The following is a 6,884-nucleotide window of genomic DNA, read 5'->3' on the forward strand; positions in this document are numbered from 1 at the left end:
CCGCCTCCATCTGCACTTCAGCTGCGGGGTTCACAGAGGACCGTGACTTCCCCTACCACCTGCGGAGACCGGGGGACCCCCGAGGAAAGACTTGCGTTTCCTGGCTAGTTAGGTGGCCTTTCTTTGGGTTAGCTATTCCCAGATCCTGAGAGAGGGTCTGAACAATTGTTGAGCCCAGATGATGGTGTTCAGTGGTTGGACTTCGACCTATGAACCAGGAGATCATGGTTTGATTCCTGGTCCTGGCACGTGCTAGGGTTGTGGACTCCATCCCCAGGTGGGGGAGTGCAGGAGGCGGCCAATCCATGATTGATGTTTCTCTTCCTTTTTCTCTGAGATCAATAAAAATATATTTAAAAAACACACACACACAAACACCCCACAAAACAAAAACACAATTCTTGGATGCATGCTTTGTGCCTGTCATGGTCCAGGTTTACTGTGGAAGGAATATAGTACAATTTTTTTTTTTTTAAGAAATAATGTTGATATTGGGGCAAAGGACTAAACCCATCTCACAGAGTGCTGTGTGTATATAGTTGAGGGTTTCTCAGGTAGGTGTATTTTAGAGGAAATTACCTGACTTGAATCTGTTATAAAAATGACCTGGAGGAAGGAGGAGGAGGGTGGGTGGGAAAAGTTCAATCAAAGAACTTGTCTGCATACATGCATAACTCATGGACAAAGACAATAGGGTGTGAAGCCCTGGGCAGGGGGCAGGGGCAGGCTAGAAGAGGTCAATGGTGTGAAAAAGGGGACATATGTAATACTTTCAACAATAAAGATTTAAAGAAATCTTTAAATCTTTAAAATCTTTAATCTTTAAAAAACCTACAGGGCTTCCATGATCTACGTCTATGATATAGAGAATGATGAGATTCCAAGAGACCGAAAGCCCCTCCTCTCCTATGAGAATAACAAATTTACATTTATATAGTCATTTATATAATCCCCTTTATGATGGATCAGCTTTGAGCAGGTCACTTTAGGGCTGAGGATCCTGGCTTCCTAATGTTAATGACTTTTGGAAGGTGATAGATGTGTGCCAACTTTTTAAAGTGCCAAGTAATGACATTGAATTAAACACACACACACACACACACACACACACACAAAAAAAAAAAAAAAAAAAAAAAATCACACACACAGCCTAACTAGTTTGGCTGAGTGGATAGAGTATCGGTCTGCGGACTCAAGGATCCCAGGTTCTATTCCAGTCAAGAGCATGTACCTTGGTTGTGGACATATCCCCAGTAGGAGGTGTGCAGGAGGCAGTTGATAGATGTTTCTCTGCCATCAATGTTTCTAACTCTCTATCCCTCTCCCTTTCTCTTTCTGTAAAAATCAATAAAATATATTTAAAAAACACCACAACTTACCATCTTCTGTTACTATCCTTTTATTTATTTATTTTTTAAAGTTCTTTTTAACTGCAATAACAACAGAATGCAGGAAGGATGTAATCCCAGAGTAAGGTCCTTAACATTAGATATATTTAGCTTTATGAAAATTCATTTCGTTGAATGTGGTATTTGGGAAATTCTGCTTTCAGGGATAGAAGAGCACATCCTAATTTTACTAGGGATCTAAGACTAAAACGCTAGTCGGTTACAGTAATCCAATACAGGCCTTCAGCTTACAGAGTTCCCCCAGGCATAGTCTCCCTGTTGAAGGGCAATCCTTAGTCCTCTTCTTCTCTTTCAATGGGCAAATCTGATAAAGGACCACCTGCGAAATCAGCTGTTGGTAAGCGGTTGGCAAATAAAGCTTCTGTGCAATGCTCCCTTTCCCAATCCTAAACCCCCTTTATTAGCTGATGAGTGGGTTGAAGATTTATTAAGCCAAGGGTTGGCTGCGTTTCTCCAGCGTAGTGAGCAGGCTAACGGAGTGGGCAAAGAGAAAGAGCCAACAGGTATTGCAAAATGTGTGCAGGCAAAGGGTGATCCGCACCAAACTGGGAAGAAGTTGGAACAAGTAAATACAATTTTACGGCATTCGGGTTTGGAAGCGTCTTCCTTGCATAGATCTAGGAAACCGTGGGTAATAATTTCCCCTGAGGTTTCGGTGGCTATTTCAGACCAGGAGAGTGGGGCTAAACTTAGTCGTGGCACACCGCAGTCTCGGTAGGTAGGAGTGTGGCACCTCTGAGTTTGAAAAGAGCACAATTTCGTTTGCCTTCAGAATGGATCTGGGGTACAAGGTCTGGAGGACTGTTCCAAGAAATGCATGGCAGTCCCAGAGCCCGGAACCTGACGCCTGGGCTGGCCCTTGGACACGGAGATCTTGCCTCACCTTCTCATTTTATAGCAGAAAGAAAGTGAAAATGGATCATTTCAACCCATTAGCCAATGCATATCAAACACCTTTTTATCATATCTAATTTCATTTCATAAGGCAACCATCCCCTCCTCAAATAAATAAAAAAGACTAGCACTGTATGATCATTATTATTTTCCCACAAATTGTTCTTTTTGGGGTCTATTAGTGGTGGCACTGTTTTTTCTTCTCTCAATGTGGGCTTATTGGTGAATCCTTCAGTCCCTTCTTACACATTTCATTCATTCAACAATATTCATTATTGAATAACTACTGTAAATCTGGGTGCTAGAGATGGAAAAAATGAAAAATATCTTACTCTCAAGAAGCTCTGCGATTAAATAGCGATGTAGGCTAAATGCATGGAAGGTAAATCTCCGTGTGTTGGGAGCTAGCAAGAAGGCGGTGCATGTGCAGCCGTGGAGGTGGGGGTGGGAGAGGGGAAGGTCAAAGAAGGCTAGTGAAGGAGTGACCATTGAGCAGCATCCTGAAGGGGGAGTCAGAGTTTAGGGGTAATGGAGAGAGCATGGCAGCAACTGGCAAAGGCCCAGAGCTCTCCACCTTCCCCTAAAGAATTTCCACTCTGCTAAGTAAAACATCGTTTCTGTAGGCATGTGTTAACATCAGCTTTGTACTCATCCAGAACGTTGTTTTAAAAATAGTGTTCATGTCTTATCTCCTTTTCAATTTAACACATTTCAAAGACAGCCCAAACCGAGGTCCTACCGTCAGCCAAGATTTTGGAAGAAAAATAGTTTTGTTTTTTCCATTCCTAGAAAACATGATAACATTTCTTCTCCTGGAATAAAAAGTATTGCAGAGCAAATCTAAATAAAAATAACCAAGGGTCGGAACTGAAAAAGAGAACATTCTTGTGCCCGATGAGAATAGAAAGAGGGGAACACTTTCTCAACTGCCCGAGTCGGGTTATATTTAGACGAGCGGCGTTGTTTGCACCTGTCAGGCATGTTCTGGGCGCATCGTGTTACCTGAGGCCCCCTGCCCCTCGTTCAGATTTGACTGAAAGTGACTTGCCAGGTCATGTCTTATGGGTTAGGCAGATGCATGCTTTTACAGAGGTTATTCTGTAAGCCTCTAACTATGGAGGATGCGTCCTCAGCCCGGGAGAAGACCTAACTGGATAACACATCTAGGGCTCATCAGGACATTTTCCTCACCCTGGAGGGCTTTTGAGAACCTGGGAGAGTTTAATATGAGGACATTTTTTTTTAAAAAAATCTATTTCATTGATTTTTTTACAGAGAGGAAGGGAGAGAGCTAGAAACATCGATGAGAGAGAAACATCAATCAGCCGCCCTCTGCACACCCCGTACTGGTACTGGGGATGTGCCCGCAACCAAGGTACATGCATGCCTTTGACCAGAATCAAACCTGGGACCTTTCAGTCTGCATGCTGATGCTCTATTCACTGAGCCAAACTGGTTTTGGTATGGGACCTCTTTTTTCAGAACTATGTATACAGAGCAGCTTGTATTCCATAGCTTCTACCTTGTACAGAGCTTTGTACAAACCTGACATGATAACTTTCATTTATATTATTATTTTTATGGTTATAAAACTAATACAAGATCATCATAAAAAATTATGGAAAATACAGAAAAATGAGGAGAAGAAAATAGAATCAACAATCACTACCAATATAACTCACTGTCTTTTCATTCAGTATTTATTCTATGCATAAACATTAGATGATCACAATCATAGAATATGTGAAGTTTGATATCTGAATTTTTTACTAATGACTGCTTCTCAGTTTTAATATTATTATAATTTAGTATTAATATTATTGTAATTTTTCATACATGCTTTTTAAAAATATGTTTTTATTGATTTTAGAGAGAGAGAAAGGGAGAGGGGAGATAGAAACATCAATGATGAGAGAGAATCATTGATCAGGTGCCTCCTGCACGCCCCCTACTGGGGATCAAGCCTGAAACCAGGGCAAGTGCCCTGAAGGGGAATCAAATTGGCGACTTCCTGGTTCATGGGTTGACACTCAACCTCTGAGTCACACTAGCAGGGCCAGGCATGCTTTTATATATATATATATATATATATATATATATATATATATATATATATATATATATATTGATTTCAGAGAGAAAGAGAGAGATAGAAACATCAATGATGAGAGGGAATAATTGATTGGCTGCCTCCTGCATGCCTACTGGGGATCAAGCCTGCAACCTGGACATGTGCCCTTGGTGGGAATCAAACCCCAGACCCTTCAGTCTGAAGGCTGACTCTCTATCCATTGAGCCAGACCAGATAGGGCTAGACATGGTTTTTAGTGGCTGTGTAATATTTCTTCATATAAAGCGACCATACTTATTTTCTTATTGTGAGACACTTAGATCTTTTAAAATTATTTTCTCTATTGTAAATACACTTTGATAAACATCTTTATATTTAATCTATGTCCACACCCCTGATTATTTTTTTATAACCATTCCCCACAGAATACAGACAGGCGTTCTTCAAACTCTTGATTTATATTGCCCAATTGTTTTTAGAAAGATCAGAATTGCTTTTTCATTCCCACTAGGGGAGAAAATTAAGAGTTAAATAATCTTAATAAGGTCTTGGCCTGTGGACTTTGGGAAAATTATATATCTCCTCTGACAAAAAAGCTGTATGAGAATTTTGATTAATGAGTCATATATTCTGTACCTGGGTGAAAATAGCTGCATTCCTCATCGTTTGCTCTAGCGTTGAACCTCAAAGCACATAGCCAGCTTGTGTTATAAATGAGGACTTCATAGCCCACATTATTGACTAAAATGGCATTCAGTGGCGGCTGGTCAGAGAGAAGGCGGAGAGGCTGGGAATGAGGCGGTATCACTTTGCCTCAGGCTTAAAAGGAATTAGGCAGAATCCAGGGTATATATTTATACGCTTTGCTCATTTATTCCCTGTTGGTGACTGGTGTGGTCATACATTACATTGAAATGTGTAACTAAATACATATGACGCAATGGGTAGCTTCCAGGTTTTCAGGACAAGTGGCACACGTTTCTGTGTGAGGACATGTCCCTCTGCTTTTAGGATTGGGACAGGCCATTTGACTGCTGCTTGCCTGGGACCAGGGTCTGAGCTGTTCCTGCTGCGTGCCTGGGGTCAGATCCCTCAACCACAGCAAGCACTTCGGGGTTCTGTGTAAGCAATTGTTCTCCGGCCCGTTCCATCCTGTATTCACAATACTGCCTGGATCATCCGCTCAGAAACAGGCGATGATATAATTTGTATTAAATAAACAATGACTCCCTTGAGAGATGAGGTAAAAAACGAAGTATTTACCTACCGTGATTTGAAAACAGTGCCCCAACTCTGTTTTCCAACCACTTTAATTTTCGATCATGTTCTGCTTCCTTTGAAATGTAGAGTCAGAAGCGGGCCTGACTTCATGCTTTTCCCTATGATCACTCGATAGCCTCTGGAGAATTCCGCCTTAAAGACTTCATTCTTCCTTCTCCAAACTCATGGCAACCCGTCTCCACACAGAGCCATGGGCTGTTCGGGAGCTAGAAATGGAGCAGTGAAGGCTGGGAAGTTACCACGTGTTGAGAATGTTTCTTCTCAGCCCCTTGCCTTGCCCTGTTTCCAAGGAGGCACCACACTCAGGGGGCAGGGAGGGAGCCATCATCCCATGTGGTCATTTCATCTCCTGCGTAATAAATCACCGAGGACAATAGTGCATTTGTTGTGAAAGCTGCTCAAGTTTGTTGTAAAATTACACTTCACCAAAAACAACAAACTGAAAACTAACTATTCGTATGAGTCTTACTTGGTGGGTAGCCAAGACTATAAAATATGGAAAGCCAAACGTTGATATTGTTTTCATCTAAGCCTTGGAAATAGACATAATCATATCTTAAACCTTAGCAACAATATTTGTTGTCGTTGCTGTTTTCCTCTATTAATTCTTTGGTCATTTCAAAGAATAGTAAATAAGCATTCCTCTTTCTTATAAACCAGCGTTGGTCATCAACTTGAAGGGATAATCTAAAGTCATAGGTTAGGTCCACCGTGGTCGGCAAACGGCGGCTTGTGAGCCACATGCGACTCTTTGGCCCCTTGAGTGTGGCTCTTCCACAAAATACCACGGCCTGGGCGAGTCCATTTTGAAGAAGTGGCGTTGGAAGAAGTATAAGTTTAAAAAATGTGGCTCTCAAAAGAAATTTCAATCGTTGGACTGTTGATATTTGGCTCTGTTGACTAACGAGTTTGCAGACCACTGGGTTAGCAGAAGAAGAAACATTGCAAAGTAAAGATTTCTGGTTGAACTTGCTGCTAAAATTCCTAGGAAGACACAGGGACAGATGAAGGCTCACATAACTCTCCAGATCTAGAGATGTAGTTAGTGGTTAAGAGCTTGGCCATCTGCTGGTCCTGGATTTGAATACTGACTCTGCCACAAAGAGCTGTGGATCTTGAGAAAATCACTTCCAGGTCTTGTGCCTCTGTTTTATCTGTAGAATGGGAATGCTGATGCCTGCCTGGTAGGTACTGTGAAGATTTCCTGGAACATTTTAAGTGTAACCAGG

This window comes from Pipistrellus hanaki (genome assembly GCF_964339955.1).
Source record: "Pipistrellus hanaki genome assembly, chromosome: 3".
Classification (NCBI taxonomy): Eukaryota; Metazoa; Chordata; class Mammalia; order Chiroptera; family Vespertilionidae; genus Pipistrellus; species Pipistrellus hanaki.